Source organism: Pleurodeles waltl, chromosome 1_1 (assembly GCF_031143425.1).
Source record: "Pleurodeles waltl isolate 20211129_DDA chromosome 1_1, aPleWal1.hap1.20221129, whole genome shotgun sequence".
In the NCBI taxonomy this organism is placed as follows: Eukaryota; Metazoa; Chordata; class Amphibia; order Caudata; family Salamandridae; genus Pleurodeles; species Pleurodeles waltl.
The window spans coordinates 404301269-404318830 of record NC_090436.1 but is presented as its reverse complement, the minus strand read 5'-3'; the positions used below and the strand labels follow the sequence as shown (position 1 = coordinate 404318830).

The following is a 17562-nucleotide window of genomic DNA, read 5'->3' as shown; positions in this document are numbered from 1 at the left end:
AGAATAAAGGGCTAGATGCACAAACTATTTTTATGGTCTTAAACATTCCAAATCAGAGTTTGTTTGGTCAAAAATAATGTTTTGCAATATACGAATTTTATTTTAAGAGTCAGTGAAGTTTTATTGATTCCTTAAAATGAGAAGCGACTAGAAACTGTTTTTTGTGCTTGAAGGGGCACGCTGTGGACATCAAGATTCGATACATGACTACAAATCAGATACTTTCTCAATCATATCAAATAATATCGATCAGTATGATGCCTTAATGTCATTTGGAGCACAGACAAATAAGTGCACAAAAAGTATAAACAGATGAGTATGCATTACATCTGGAAACCTGTTTGCTTTTATTACCATTAGGCATATGGTACTCCTTAATGTTTTGACTGCTTTTGATGTGTATCCTGGAAAGGGGGGGGAACAAACACCGAAGTCCTTCCCAACAAAGGTAATTGGTGAGATTTGAAGTAGCAAAATACCTACCTGTGGGCTTTAATACAGACTCATAACAACCCAGCCTTAAATGTCTACTGATTCAATCAATCAATACAGGGAGTGCAGAATTATTAGGCAAGTAGTATTTTTGAGGATTAATTTTATTATTGAACAACAACCATGTTCTCAATGAACCCAAAAAACTCATTAATATCAAAGCTGAATATTTTTGGAAGTAGTTTGTAGTTTGTTTTTAGTTTTAGCTATGTTAGGGGGATATCTGTGTGTGCAGGTGACTATTACTGTGCATAATTATTAGGCAACTTAACAAAAAAAAAATATACCCATTTCAATTATTTATTATTACCAGTGAAACCAATATAACATCTCAACATTCACAAATATACATTTCTGACATTCAAAAACAAAACAAAAACAAATCAGTGACCAATATAGCCACCTTTCTTTGCAAGGACACTCAAAAGCCTGCCATCCATGGATTCTGTCAGTGTTTTGATCTGTTCACCATCAACATTGCGTGCAGCAGCAACCACAGCCTCCCAGACACTGTTCAGAGAGGTGTACTGTTTTCCCTCCGTGTAAATCTCACATTTGATGATGGACCACAGGTTCTCAATGGGGTTCAGATCAGGTGAACAAGGAGGCCATGTCATTAGATTTCCTTCTTTTATACCCTTTCTTGCCAGCCACGCTGTGGAGTACTTGGACGCGTGTGATGGAGCATTGTCCTGCATGAAAATCATGTTTTTCTTGAAGGATGCAGACTTCTTCCTGTACCACTGCTTGAAGAAGGTGTCTTCCAGGAACTGGCAGTAGGACTGGGAGTTGAGCTTGACTCCATCCTCAACCCGAAAAGGCCCCACAAGCTCATCTTTGATGATACCAGCCCAAACCAGTACTCCACCTCCACCTTGCTGGCGTCTGAGTCGGACTGGAGCTCTCTGCCCTTTACCAATCCAGCCACGGGGCCATCCATCTGGCCCATCAAGACTCACTCTCATTTCATCAGTCCATAAAACCTTAGAAAAATCAGTCTTGAGATATTTCTTGGCCCAGTCTTGACGTTTCAGCTTGTGTGTCTTGTTCAGTGGTGGTCGTCTTTCAGCCTTTCTTACCTTGGCCATGTCTCTGAGTATTGCACACCTTGTGCTTTTGGGCACTCCAGTGATGTTGCAGCTCTGAAATATGGCCAAACTGGTGGCAAGTGGCATCGTGGCAGCTGCACGCTTGACTTTTCGCAGTTCATGGGCAGTTATTTTGCGCCTTGGTTTTTCCACACGCTTCTTGCGACCCTGTTGACTATTTTGAATGAAACGCTTGATTGTTCGATGATCACGCTTCAGAAGCTTTGCAATTTTAAGAGTGCTGCATCCCTCTGCAAGATATCTCACTATTTTTGACTTTTCTGAGCCTGTCAAGTCCTTCTTTTGACCCATTTTGCCAAAGGAAAGGAAGTTGCCTAATAATTATGCACACCTGATATAGGGTGTTGATGTCATTAGACCACACCCCTTCTCATTACAGAGATGCACATCACCTAATATGCTTAATTGGTAGTAGGCTTTCGAGCCTATACAGCTTGGAGTAAGACAACATGCATAAAGAGGATGATGTGGTCAAAATACTCATTTGCCTAATAATTCTGCACTCCCTGTATATCAGGCCTTATGAGATTATTGGCACTTTTCATAATACGCAAATGAGACCTGTGGCATCTGAAATATATTTTCCTAGTGAACCAATCAGGACTATAGTTATCATTGGTTTGTCACCATAACCCACTCAAGCCTCTTGTATTGAGCTTAAGTTTTCCCACAAGGAAACCTTCAGGAATGCAGTCATAAAATTACAAAAGTGTGTAGTATAGCATAGCATAGTATAGTATAGTACAGTATAGCAGAGTATTTGGCAAAGCAAAATGCTGTCTCTTCTAAGATGCCTAACAAGGATTCTCACAGTGCAAATCTATACCCATGGTTTGTCAGAGAGGGTAAACAGCACCAAAAACCTTGCCTTCTACAGTCATCTGTGATATTCCAAAATAGCTATCTGTAAGCTTTAATATGAAGTAGTAACAAGCCACTCTTAAATGTCTGTTGACTAACATTCTCACAAGGTAACCAGCAGATATATTGTAAACAATTATAGATGTGTACACAATAAAAGCTGTTGTAAAAACAATATAAAATCCCTACTAACAGAGCCTAATAAAGATTACCATTGTGCAAATCTTCTATCCCTTGGGTTTGTTAAGGTGGGTCACCAACACAAACCCCTGCCTGTGAGATTCCAGGTGACTAAATACCTGCCTACAGGCTCCATCCTTAAAAATGTATGCCTTTAACTTGCTTTTCATAATAAATAAATCAGGTCTACCTCCGATATTGTTAAATTTCATAATAGATGGGTCAGCCCTAGGGCTATGATGCTTGACTTTGCCACCATAACCAACTCAGTCCTGCAGTATAGTATAGAGTATATGCTTTGCTACAAGTCAAAAAGGTGCAATACAATAACACTTTTTGAGCGAAAGCACACAAATTCAGCCCTATTAAGCTTCTGTGCTCAGGGTAACCAACCTGTGGATGGAGCCTAAACTCATGTCTCAGTGGTACCCTGAAAGCTCTTTTTGTGTTGATCACACATGGTCTGGCAGCAGGTGCTGTGACAAGCCAGTCCTATAAATGCCTGTAGATCTTTGTAGCCATGGGCATCCAGTAATGCTATCCAACACACAACTATAGTCTGAGTTCTAAACTAAATGATGGAAAGGGAAGAGGCATGGACTGTGGCTGTAAAATAGCAAAATAGTCATAATGATTGAACTACTTCAACCTCTGCTGCTGCCAGGGAAAAACAAACACCACAAATTAGCTACTTATCTAAGACACTTTAACAGGATTACAGTGCCATGTGTCTGTGCCTCTAAAAGGTCAAATGCAATCTCATTGTAAGTTTGATACGTTAGGCTTGTTAATGAGACATCTCTATGCAGTCATACTGTTGCTGGCTCAGGCACCTGAATAACCAAGCATAATAATCACAGCTGTGTGAAGGGCAATCACTTTTTTCTGTGGAAGCATACAACTTCTGCCCAATCAAAACAGGTACCCTTGCCCACCAATACGTGGGCGGAACCAAAGCCCCTCCCTGCAATACTCCTGAAAAGTATTTTTTAGGTTGATCACATACTGTCTTTCAGCAGCTCCTCTGAGATAGATCTAAAAACATATTCTGGCTGTAGGAGGCGGGGACTGTTAATGCTGTTTTCTTCAAGGTACAGCTAATAATAGCTGTGAATGAAATTTGAATGTATAGATTGTGTTTCTCTTTTAATGAAGACGGTTGTTGATAAAAGAATAGGCAACGGTCAGGGTCATGAAACTTTGCCACATAGTTTGATACATCATTTTCATATTTCAACAAAATTTGTTTCCAGCTTTAAATGGATTGATGAATGAATTTTAACTTTTCTTGCCGCATCCTTTGGATGACTGTGCTGCATAATTTGGACTTATATTTCTGCAAATGTTAGTGGCCATGGCAATAATAAAGCTCTGCAGAGTGGTTCAGGGGCCGTGATCGAAATTAACAAACCAATATTTCAAAAGGGAATTGTTCAATGTTTTCCATATTTCACAGACTTCTGTGAAATTTTGTTTTTATACCACTGCATTGTATGCAATAAAAACATCCAAACATATAATATATGCAAATATAACTACACAGTCCCTGTTACCAGCACTATAATATATATAAATATACTAAATCAGCAATAGTTATGTTTAAATTTCAGTTCCCATTGAAATGCATTATTAGTTTGCTTATAACTTGGCTGTTTTTTATAAACATGCACAACGTCTGACAATCACATTTTATTGCAGCAGCTATTACAGGATGCCAGACACAAAGGCTTTTTCCTGCAAAAAAGACTCATGAGGTGTGAGGGGTGATGTTGCATCTGTTAAGATAAAAGAGGATGTGTGGAGGGGTGGCACTAGAGGGACACTGCTCACCTCAATCAAATTGATACAAAAGCGCTTTCCTAGTGGAACTCGCTCACCAATCCAGTGGCCTTGTGGATGGATGTGCATACTTAAAAAATTTCATTTTTGCTTTAATTCCTGAGAAAATTAAAACAAAAAATGAACAGCAATCTATATAGGGTCAAAGCACATGCTGATCGTGCACTTTGAAACCCAGGCCAGGAGCATGGAATGTGCTTATAGCCCAATATGAATGGCTAAAATCCATGCACAACTGCTTTAGTGCCTGTGGGCACTGTAGGGCTTGTGCACAGGCCACAGAACGAGGTACATGCAACCCAAGACAATACCTACCTTGCCTGGATGCAAAGGATTATGAATGTAAATGAGCATATTGTTGTCAAAAAGATAATCTGACATACGTAGTGTATCCCAAATATAGTTGACAAAAATATTGCCCCTTTATGTAATAGGTTTTGTAAGGCTAACTCCAGTGTGGGAAATATTTTTTGTAAACAATCTTTTGGAAATTATATTTGTAGGGGAGAATATTCTGATGTTTCTTTGGTATCTTAAGAGGGCGAGTTCAGAACCTGACCATGCACCCTTAGCCTGCTGCAGAAGTAAATTAAAAAAAAAATAAAAAAACTAAACCGGCCTTGTGTTTCCAGGTGGGCATATGTAGTCGATGTTTTAGGCATACTGGATATCTCACACGAGACAGGTCCTAAGGCTGTGCATAACAGAAGTTGTTCATATTCTACATCGGGCAAGCAGACCTTACAGTCACACCCCTGAATAGAGGAGGTTGGCCACACATTTTAGTTGGGCACATGGTCCTCGGCTAACCCCTGGGTTGGGAGCAAGTGGCGTTGGCAACACGCACTTTGGCCACACACTAATGTGCACAAAATTGGACTTTGGCTGTGTCCCAAATTGTGAAACATTTCTCAACCACTGATATAATGTTCTCTGTCTGTATATGTTCTGATCTTCAGAATGGGACAATAATTACCTTTCTTTAGCTCTCCAGAAAAGCTTCTCCAGTCTCTTTTCCTGTTATTCTAGAGACACAGATGTCGGTTTTCTAGATCCACTGGCATTAGGGACTTAGGGCCATATTTAGAACCCCCGTGGCAGACGGCAGCGCTGCGGCAACCTGCACCACCAGGAAAGGGCAGAACTGTGCTGTTTCTACAAGATACAGCACATTTCTGGCCTCCCCCCTTGCTCTGGCTCACAAATTGCTGCCATGTGCCAGCGCAGGCACCCGTGCACCATAATGCAATGGTGCATGCATTGTGGGGAAGATTGTTTTTGTGCAGAAGGGGGCACCTTGATAAATGCAAAACTGAACTTTTCTTGCCACATAAATTTGTCAACCCTGCTGCATAATTTGGGACAAAATGTTTTAGTGACATGGGCTAGAAATGTGTTTCCTCTAGACTAGTTTGGAACGCATCATTCTTGGACCTTATCTAGACCATGAAAGATTATTCTAAAATGAAATTGTCGCAGTTTTTTTGCTACCGTCCAATAACGTTTTGCACTCCTAGGGAAATTTCAAATGGATTTTTATTCAGTCCATTTGAAACACGTTTGCAGAGCCCTTTGACACCACCTCCTACTGCACTGAAAAAAAAGGAGATAACTGTGACACAGCACAGTCAGTAGCTTGTTAGCACTATGATGTTTGTGAGTAGCTTGGATTCCCTTTGGAATCAACTAATCTTTGTTCCCTTATCCACCTCCACGCAAGCGCAGTATGAAGCCCTCAGGCTTTACTTGGGAAAACAAATAATATCTGAATGATTTTTGTTTTGTAGACATTGCTGATTATGAACATAGCCTCTCTGAAGTCACTGCTCTTCTGGAAATGCATGACTAGATATCCTAGAGAGAAAGGCATCCCGCAGACTAAATATGCAGAAGTTCACACTCTACCACACACTGTGGTATTCACAGCCATGAATATTAACTTTCTGACATCTCCTCCCTGTGTAAACACGTCTGACAGAAGCACATCTCAAACCTCCAGTCAACTTAATTGCTTCTTTTCTCAAGCCATTTCCAAACTGAAATATGTTAACAGCATAGTGAAGCGTGTTTGTGTGTTTGTATTTGAGGAGGCATGAAGGGGTATAAATGAAGCAGAAAAGAGCATATTGTAATTTTACAAAAAATTGTAAATCTGTGAATGCGTCAAAATCCATGGATGTTGCGTGGGACCACTCATGCAACACCCATGGAAATACATTCCTGACGCAAAGTAAGGCAACACAGTGACTTGCGATGCGTTGCCTTTCTCCATATCGACAAGGCCATGAAAAGCCACATGGCCTTGTAGATATGTGTCAGGAGGCTGCACCACCAGTGGGTCACTAAAAGTGATTTACACAGCGGCGCAAGCTGCTTGTAAATATGGGCCTTAGTCTGTCAACCCAAATATGAAAAACAGTTGTACTGCAACCTTTACACAACCCACTGAGCAATCTTTGAGCAAAATGTGTTCTAGGTTACAATCAATCATATGAGATGTTACAGGGACAATCAGCGGAACCCAAAATCTTCATTCATTAACCTTTTACATACTCAAGAACACTAGAAAACAAATGATACATTTTAAATATTTATGTTAAAATCACAATCCTAATCTAGTGTACGCTTTAGGAAGTGCGACCACAAATGAGGACCAATAATATGGCAACAGCAACCGTTACCAAAAGCTTAAATAATAAGTAGAACTTCAACATGATTGCTTCTATTAATCTGTAGCGATCCTACTCTTATTCTGCTATTTCTAAGTGCTAGTCTAATTCTAGCAAAGCAGAAAATAAGACCTATTTAGAAGTTAAGAGATGTTACACACTTGCATACTTTAGAAAAATAAAATTCTATATTCGATGGCATTGTAAGGTCTTTTATTCTTATCTCATGGTGCTGGATGCACTGATAAGACAGTCGGCCAAGGCTAAGTGCCTCCTGTCCTGGTGCCTTTTAATAGGAACCAGAGATATCATTCTGTTCGGCCCGTGCCAGTGCCGACTGGCGTGAATACTTCTCTCTGCCTTTCACTTTCTGTGCTCCACTTTTATGCCCGTTCAATTATTTTCATTCTACAAGATGGTATTCTTTTGAATATCAACAAAAACAAAACATGTAGTTGTCAACCTTGAGAAATCAATAACAAACTAATGCAAAAATGAAGCAGTTGCATTTAGATAAAACATTCCAAATATTTTTAAGTAGGCTTGATTATCAGAGAGCAGAACATAATATAAACCAAACATGTGTAATTTGATTCATACCTGTTCAACATTTTTATAATTCCTTTCCACATGTAACTCAAGCAAAGGAATGCCCAAAATAGAAAATCACAGTATTGATGACAGAGTATCTGTGTCAGAGGTCCTCAATAAAGTATTCCATGACATTAGGTGGTATACAGGAACATCTTTATTGGCTAACAAGACAGCTCAATAGATATCTCAGTTACAAATTGCCTTATAATGAGAGCATAATCCATCTACTATCCCCACTGGCCTGACAGTTCTATCAGTAATCCACCCAAGCCATTCATCTTCACACTCCATCATATCTCATCATTCACATTGTCATGGCACACAGCACAGGAAACAAACATACTGCATTGCCAGGAGTAGTGCTATGTATGTATCTATGTGCTGGTTTTATATAGCACAAATCCAGCTGAAAGGTAGCATTGTACTGTTCAAGGTCCAAGAAAAATTAACAGTGAAGATGCAATTGGAGTGGTAGGTGATTTCTAAAAGGGATAGTGGTCTGTCACTGCTTTATGATGTAATGTTATTTAAAGAGGAGTGTCTTCTACTCTTTCTAAAATTGGAAGAGGGCTGGGACAGTCCTGATGGATCCCTGGATCTCTGTTCTAGATACTGGGTGCATTGATAGAGAAAGCCTATTGTTCTATTTTTGCCAGTGGGTGAAACTTGAGGTTTGAATCCATGCTGTTTCATGTCATTGAGCCAGACTTGAAGTACTTGTTACATGTTGTTCTTGTTGAAAAGTAAGCATTCTGCTATGGTAGGGTAAGGGTTAGGTAAGTGCTGGACATCCAGATCTGGATGAGGTTCAAACAGTGTTTGAAGTGTAGGGTGTCTGCAGTAGAAGCATATTCATGAAATGTTATGTTATCTGTGATTAGGGCCCCATAGGACATCATGTAGAAGTTTAAGATGACAGGGGACAAGGTGGAACCCTTGGGAAACTCTTCATGTGATCAGGATCCTCAGGGATCTAGAGGTGCCATGTGGACAAACTGGTGTCAGTTGGATAGGTATGAGGAAAACCACTCAAGACCTTTCCCATGTACCCCATTTGAGACTTTATAGTGTGGATGAGAGTTTGGTAGTGTAGAAATGGGGTCTTTGGTTGGCAGTCAGGTTACCCCTGTCCAAGTGAGGACCCTCCGTCTAGTCAGTGTAAGTCACACACATTCCAAATTATCCTGTGCCCACCCTCTGGTAGCTTGGCACTGAGCAGTCAGGCTTAACATAGAAGGCAATGTGTAAAGTATTTGTGCAATAAATAATGCAATAACACAGTGCAAACATCACAAAAATACACCACACAGGTTTAGAAAAATAAAGAATATTTATCTGAAAAAAATAAGGCCAAAACGATCAAGATTTGATAAATACAAGTTGACATATCACTTTTGTAATGATAGAGTCTTTTAGTTCTTAAAAGCAACAATGGTCTCTTGTGAGCACAAAGTACCTGGTTTGCATCTAAATTATCTGCACGGGACCGCAAAGGAGGAGATGCGTGGAAATCGGGGGTGTGTGCGTTGTTTTCTTCAAGCGCACACAGACGATGCATCAGTGCTTTTCCACGCAGCAAGGGCTTTGCATTGATTTCCAGCACCCAGGCTTAGATCCTCTTCGGGTTGCATGGTATTTGGACATCCCGGGGATGATGTGGAGAAATCCTGGGCGTGCAGGACGAAGTTACAGAAGCTGCGTCGATCTGGTGGGCGATGCGGGGAAATTTCTGCTGCACAGCAGGCGCTGCGTCGATTCTTCTCACAGGAAGTCAAGCTGCGTCATTCCGGCTCAGAGATGCATCAATCCGGTGGGCTCTGCGCCGAAGTTCCGGTTGCAACGCTGGCACTGCTTCAATCTCAGGGAGCCAGGCTTCATTGTTCCAGTTCGGCAATGCAGTGATTTTCTCACTGCAGGTCAAGCTTTGCGTCGATTCTGGCAGGCTGTGCGCCGCATAAGGAGTGGTTTGCTGAGATTAAGTCTTTTTGGCACTGAGACTTCAAGAAACAGGAAGCAAGCTCAATCCAAACCCGTGGAGAGCACTTCTCAGCAGAGCCTGAGGGCAGCAAGGCAGCAGGGCAACAGCAAGGTAGCAATCCTTTACAGCAAAGCAGTCAGGTGAGTCCTTTGGGCAGCCCCACAGCTTCTCTCAGCAGGTTGCAGGTTCTGGTTCTGAGTTCCGCTCCCAGTAGGTATCTTATCAAGAAGTGTCTGAGTTGGTACGGTCAGGGACCCAGTTTATATACCTAAATGTGCCTTTGAAGTGGGGGAGACTTCAAAGAGTGGCTTAGAAGTGCACAAGGTCCCCTTTCCATTCCATCATGTCTGCCAGGGTCCCAGTAGGGGGTTTGGCAGTCCATTGTGTGAGGGCAGGCCACTTTTCTTTGACATGTAAGTGTCAGACCCTCCACCCACCCAGCCCAGGAAGACCCATTCAGTATGCAGATGTGTGCAGGTGTGACTGAGCATTCGGAGTTTGGGGTTGTCCGAGTGAAATGCACAAGGGAGCTGTCAACTAACCCAGCCAGATGTGGATTGTAAGGCACCAAAGGATTTAAGTGCAGAGAAATGCTCACTTTCTAAAAGTGGCATTTCTCAAATAGTAATATTAAATCCAACTTCACCAGTCAGCAGGATTTTGTATTACCATTCTGGCCATACTAAATATGACCCTGTTACTCATTTCAGATCAGAATCTACCACTCAAACAGTATAGGAGGATAGCCCTAATGTTAGCTTATGAAAGGAGCAGACCTCACAACAGTGTAAAACGAATTTAGGAGTTTTACACTACCAGGACATATAAACTACACAGGTATATGTCCTGCATTTTACCTACATAGCACCCTGCCCTATGGGTTACCTAGGGCCTACCTAAGGGGTGACTTATATGTAGAAAAAGGGGAGTTTAAGGCTTGACAAGTACTTTTAAATGCAAGTCGAAGTGGCAGTTAAGCTGCACACACATGCCTTGCAGTGGCAGGCCTGGGGCATGGTTAAGGGGCTACTTATGTGGGTGGCACAATCAGTGCTGCAGGCACACCAGTAGCATTTAATCTACAGGCCCTGGGCACATGTAGTGCACTTTACTGGGGACTTACAAGTAGATTAAATTCGCCAATTGGGTATGAGCCAATGTCACTATGTTTTAATGGAGAGAGCATATGCACTTTAGCCCTGGTTAGCAGTGGTAAAGTGTGCACAGTCCTAAAACCAGCAAAAATAGTGTCCAAAAGAGGAGGGAGGCAGGCAAAAAGTTAGGGGTGACCACCCTAAGGCTGCCAGGTCTAACAGGTAGTCAACAGTGTCAAAGCAGCTGAGAGGTCCAGTAATATCAGGAGGAAGTGGTCTTTATCTGTAGTCAAGTGGGCATCATCTATGATTTGCAACAGAGCCAGCCTCCATGCTGCAGCATGATCTGAAGCTGATTGACAATAGTACATGAGATGGTTTGCGTTGATATAGCCTTGCAGCCTGCATATACTAATTTTTCAGTTATTTAGTCGATTAAGAGTAGATCTGATCTGGGCCAGTAGCTAACAAGATTGTCAGGGTCTAGTGTAGGTTTCTTTAGGAGAAAAAGTACCTGGCTTGGGTTGAGTACTTCATGGAAGACGCCGTAAGTAAGGGAGGCATTGGCAATGGTGAGTAGGGCTGAGAGAGCATCTCCAGGGAGAACTTTGATGAAAGAAGAGGGTAAGATATCATCTTCACAGGTGGTGGCTTTCAAGGAGTTGAGGATGTTGAATGCAAAGTCCTTGAGAGACAGGGGTTTGATGGATGAACATTATGGGATCCAGAAGGGAGGAGTGTCTGTGGAGAAATAGGTTTGGTGTTACTGTATTTATCCATGAAGAAGTGGTTGATGGAATTGCACTTGTCTGGAGTGTGGAACAGGAAGTTCAAGTAAGTGTATGATGTTTTGAAGAGTGTTCTGCTTCTATTGGCAGGTTTGTTGTTGATGTTTATATACTATTTAGCTTTGGCTGATATAATGAGCTCTAAATTTCTTTAATATTCTCTATTCTTCACATCTCGTCATTGGCAATAGAGGATGCAATGAACAGTGGGGCGATGCTGTACATTTTTAGAATCATCCTTGTGGTATATAATTTCATTCATAGGGGTATTAAAATTAATTTCATTCATAGGGGTATTCAAATTTAACAGCTACAATAATCCAATGGTCACATTTTCCGAGGCAACCTAAGCAGTTAAGATCACCTAACCACTGTCCACTTTCTAGAATTCACTTCATTTTGTATAAGCTGGAAACATTTGGTGAGAGGAGCGAGATAATTCTCAAAAGGCGGAGGAGGTATGAGATCACAGACAATGGATGGGTTCCTCCACCTTTTTGCAATTAGTGCTTACAGGCTGAGAGCATGTTTGCCTGTCTCTGAACCTAGGTTTCTTTGTATTTGATTACATACTTAATGAGCATACTAACTAGTTTTTAAAGGCTGCTGTTGATACCGTGACTTTCTTTCCAAGGCGTTCTAATTGCTATTCCAAAGCATGACTCCCACTCAGAAGCAGTATACAATGCATGTGAAAAATGGTCTTTATTTAAAATTGTAACCTTTGCAGGGTCGTGGGACGGGATGAAAGCCACTTTACCAACTGTCAGAACACTCCAGGACATGTATTCTTCTTAAACCGAAGTTGCTCTTTTAAAATATCATATGGACCTCAAACACAAATGATAATAATATATCCTTTTTAATTAACAAAGCCACCTAATAATCGCACTAAACGGAAGTATAAGGAGTTTGTTTTCCAAAGTACCAGCAAGCATTGTATTCAGTGGCACCGATTCCTCTACTGAGCCAACATTCCCTGGAAGGATTAGAACTTTGGATGCCTATATCATAAGAATTAATACTTCACAAAGTATTATTCAAAAACCAGAAAAGGAACTGAGTTTCTGCTGCTTCACCTTAGTGTAACTTCACAGTGCAGAACCTTTGTATAAGTGCTCAGTATAGAAATTTCAAGTCAAGAGCTCTGGCCTCCATTAAAATTTTTCCACAAAGCTTTGAATGGAAATATTTGCAAAATATGAGTTTCTACTCTTTAGGCATTCACATTTCAGAACCTAAATCCTCCCAGCCACTAGGTCGATAGATAGGCCCGACCACCTTACATTCATAGGCCCACACTTTTCTTGCGCCCATTGCACCCCCCTTATGCCAATATGTGTGCTTCATATTTAACATACGGCACACCATACAGCAGGTTACAGACAATAGCATCAACATTTTGGATGCTATTGTTGTACTACAAAGTACATAGAGGTCCATTACAAATACTGTAATGGTGTGCCTCTTTTTAACACCTGCTCTGTGCAGGCGTATAAAATGGCACTAAAAACGATGCAGTGGAATCTCATTCTACTGCACCATTTTTGCAGGCCCCCTTAAAGGGGGAACACCCCTCTTGCATACATTATGCCTGGCGCAGGCATAATGTGGCACAAGGGTTTATAAAGTGGTTTAATGCGTGCATTGCACCACTTTGTAAATATGGTGCAGTGTTTTTGCCACACTGTCACCACAGTAGCATAAAAACAATGATACTAATGTGGCGATAGTTGGCGCTAGGCTATTTATAAATCTGGTCCATAGTTCTCTGCCTGATGGCTATAGAAAACGTATTTTACTCAACGTTGTGATTCATCAGTGTTGTCATGTGTAAGAACAGTGCATAGCGGGGAGATAAGTTTGGGTTTGCATAGCTAGCCATAACAGGACATTTTCAGGAGTCTGTAAGTTTTGTTTCCTGACCATAACTTCACTTCAATTGTGTATTGTTGAGGTAACCTCTGAGATTTTTTTAAATATACAATAACTTTATAAGTGCAAAAGTAAGCATAACTGACCCTATAGATTTTTCAAAGAATGTTTGTTTTTTGATGATATACTACATCCAACGTCAATGTTTTTACATTCCAGTATTTCCTACACTCTATGCCTGTGGGCCAGAACAATGTTTTAGTTTGGGGTGCCAGTCTTTGGTAGTATTGTACAAATATCATAGCAATTAGTAAACCGGTACCACTGAGTAAGTGAGCATAGCAAGGTGCCTGAGCCTTTCGAGGAGGCCTAGATGGATTTAAATGGTCTGCTAAGCAATAGTGAAATGGACCTTCAAAAGTTTGTATATTCCCTCAAGGCACATTTTGTGACTTGCTGTCTTTAGCCTGTAAAACACCAAAACATCACTCTCCCCTGTCTGTTTTTCACCCATTGTAGACTGCGCAAGATTGGAGAAAGAAAGCAGCTAGTTATTGGAATATAATCAGTAGGTGAGGATGGATAAGCTCTTCCACTTTTCAGGCAGGGTAGCTATTTCTGTTTAGAGTAACAGCTGGCTGGAATTGTAGCTGTATAGTCAATATTTCTATGTTAAGGCCTGTTAAAGAAAAATGAAAAAATAAGAAACATCAGCTAAAGGTGATATTTTTCGCTTGGAAGTATAAACTTAAAATATGCAATATGAAATACAACCTCCTAAAAAAACTTTAGAAATGTTTACAGTAATTCTAAATGATCACTAACATAAAGAAAAGCAAAATTAACAGCTAGGAATGAGAATAGAGGATTTTACAATAAATCATTTAAAAGTACTTGTGTACAAATGTCTAATATTTTGTCTGAAGAGAGTAAAACAGATAATACAATGGCTTAACTTTATGGATACTATATTTAACTTATATATTTAAATGAACAATGTCAATAGTTTAAAGGAGCTGTGCATAACAAATCAGATGAAAAAACAAATCTGATACAAAAAAACATTTGGCATTTCTACACATCACAGTCTTCTCTTGTTTAACTGTACAGCTACTTACTGAACTGAAAGAATACAGCTTACCATAAATAATTGTTAAGATCCCGCCCTGATCGGATAGATTACATTTCTGCAGAGTAAATTGCTAGTGAATGCACTGCTGGTGATTCATCATCTAAAAGATAATCATTATCAGTTTTAAATTGTGTTACAAATTTGAGGGGAGCTGCTGCAGCACCTGCTGCTCCACTAATTCCATTGTCAATGCCAGGGCCGTAGCCATTGGGGGTATTTGAAAGCCAGGTCAGTCCATACCTGTGCCCCCCCCCTTTGCTAAGGACCTTCCACAGTGCAGCAGCACGTGTTGCAGCATTTGTAGTATCTTTTAATCTGTTTGACCTAGAAACAAACCTTTTTTGGTGAAAATCTGCAGATTATGCCGCAGATGATGTTTTAAGTGAAAAATGCAGCAAATTCCTAATTATGCAGAAAACGTAGTGGCCGCAGAATCACATGATTCCAGTGGCGGTGCATACAGGAAGAGAAAAAAGAAAGGCTGCATGATGTTAATTTGTTTCTAATGCACAAAAACGTGTAAACACCTATAAATGAACTGTACAAATATTTCCAAATATCAGCAGTTGTGAAAGCACAAATGAAACACATATGTTTTGTAATTCTGTGTGAAGGAAACAAAGATTTTAATAAGATCAAAACAAATTTTTGTGATGCACACATTTTAATATATTATATTGCAGCAATTGTATAGTGCTTACTACTGCTTTGTGTGGCACTGATGTGCTTACATACATCTTCAGCAAGCTACGCTACATAGGGCGGCGTGCAATTAGAAGATTGTTGTCTTGTCTTGTTTTGTAATCCTACCTGGGAAGTGCTTTCATGTCGTGTGTCTACCACTAAGGTGTGGATATGATGTTATGGGGCACATTGCGTAGCAGTGTGTCGGATAATGAGGTGTGAGCGACTCACATATACAGTTTACAGGCTTCAGTAAATTTGCAGCATTGAACAGCTCTGCTGATCCCTTTATGGTATTTCTTATGATTGTGGTCTACTTAGGTAGTTACTGCACTGGGTTGTCCAATTAGAAATAATGTTCTGTATAGTTGTGAGCCTGAGCAGGCATGGATGGAGGGAGAGAGAAGTGGAGTGATCTGCTGGGATGTGCTTTGTTATTGTCATGTCTGAGTGTCACTGTGAAATGTAAACAAGCAGCCACAGTATGCAGATATTTGGGACCTGCAGTCTTGGGCTAGATTAAAGTCCTCCAATTGACCTGAAGTGTGTGATAAATCTCTTCAGTTATTCCATGATTGTTCATTCAGTGATAGCTGATTTATTGGCCATTCAATACTGGTGATGGACAACCCTCATAGAGGAAATGTGAAGCTAAGAGGTGTAATTTACAGTTGGCTGCCAACCACTGAATGTTATGGTATTAGTATTAGTGTGGGCCTAAACTGTTATATACGAAATTTCAAAAGTATTTACTACCCCCGCAAACCACAGGTTAACCATTCTTACTTTGCCTGCCTATTGAAAGTAGTTTGCTGGTTAGGTTGTTTCCAATCTGTGGATTGTAAGCTGAAGATTGTGTTTGAGGGTGTGACTGTCTTTCCTGGCTCTGTTGCCAGAATGTGTTGTGGCGCATTTGTCTTGGAAATAGCTATGTTTTTGATTGTCTTCTGTAGTGTATATGTTCCTGGATGCTTTTAATGCTGGCTGGGTGTGAGTCCCAGAGCTTGCACTATGAAAGCAGTGCCTCCTACGGTAAGGTGGTATGACGATAAGAGGCATAAGTCTGAAGCACAGTGTCCTGTTTTGTTTGCAGTGCTTGAATTTAGCCTGTCTTTTTCCTTGGAAGCCCTATGGTCAAAGCAAAGTGCCTTGAACTTCTTACAATAGGTAGCCAGTGGAGTGATTGTGAGTCTGGAGTTGTGTGTTTTCTTAGGTAAAGATGGAGAAGAATTCTTGCATCAGCATTTTGGATGAGTTGTATTTTGCATACGATAATTATGGGTTCATTAAGGTATAGTCTACTGGCAAAGTCAAGCTGTGAGATTACAAGTTTGAGGATGGCGTGCAGTCTCTGTAGGTTTCCAGGGTACAGTCAGATGTTTTCATTGTGTAGAAGGCACTCTGTTTGACACACTGTTTAATTTGGAAATAAAAATGTGCTGGTGCCCAAAGCTCTCCTCTTAAACATGCGGCTGCTGCAATTAAATATGTGAACACCGAATACTGAGGCAGCATAATCCTGAAACCATCTCGGGCCTCTTTAATCCATTTACTGCCACTCCTTGTCCCTTCAGTTCACTCTTGCAGCTTTCTGCTTTCTCCCTTTGTGACGCTTTTTTGTTTTTCTCTTCCTGCATCTTTCCCATATGTGTCTTTTGTTCGCAGTAAATGCTGAAGGCAGAAAAATAAGTGCCGGTGCTCAGCACTGGAAACAACAAGCACAAATTAAGCACTAGTTTGACATTATTAACGTGATATCAAACATAGGTCTGAATCCATGGTTACACCTAGATTTCCGATTCCTCTTAAAATTGTTCGAAGGTCCTCCTGTTCCTTAGGCCAGATAGCAGCAGGCTGGTATTTTTGCCACTGGCCATAAGTTATAATCTCTGTCTTTACAGTATTTAGCTTTAGATGATTATTCATCATCCATGTGTTTATGATTTAGGCAGTCATCAAGGTTTAAAGAGTAAAAGTCTCTCAGGCCATCCATTTTTAAAATTATTTGGGTGTCACCTGCATAGTTGTAAATGGTGAGGTTGAATAATGTAATATGTCTTGGTAAGGGGGTTAGGTAAATATTGAATAATAATGGGGATATGATAGACCTCTGTGGATGCCACAATGTGTGATGAGCTAATGTGGTACCAACACTAGTTAATAGTCACAACGGAGAGGCTAAGATATCAGTGGGCAATAGCAGAACCCCCTTTCTCACCTTTTACATATGGTATGTCAAAATAGAATTTGCTTCATGAAAAGATTGC

At 40.6% G+C, this 17562-nt stretch overlaps 1 protein-coding gene across 1 annotated transcript in view; it reads left to right on the top strand.

The window, feature by feature from the left end:
• The window catches only part of SV2C (synaptic vesicle glycoprotein 2C), a 588766-nt gene that overhangs the window by 120563 nt on the left and 450641 nt on the right, over positions 1-17562 (top strand). The gene's annotated exons all lie outside the window — the stretch shown is intronic.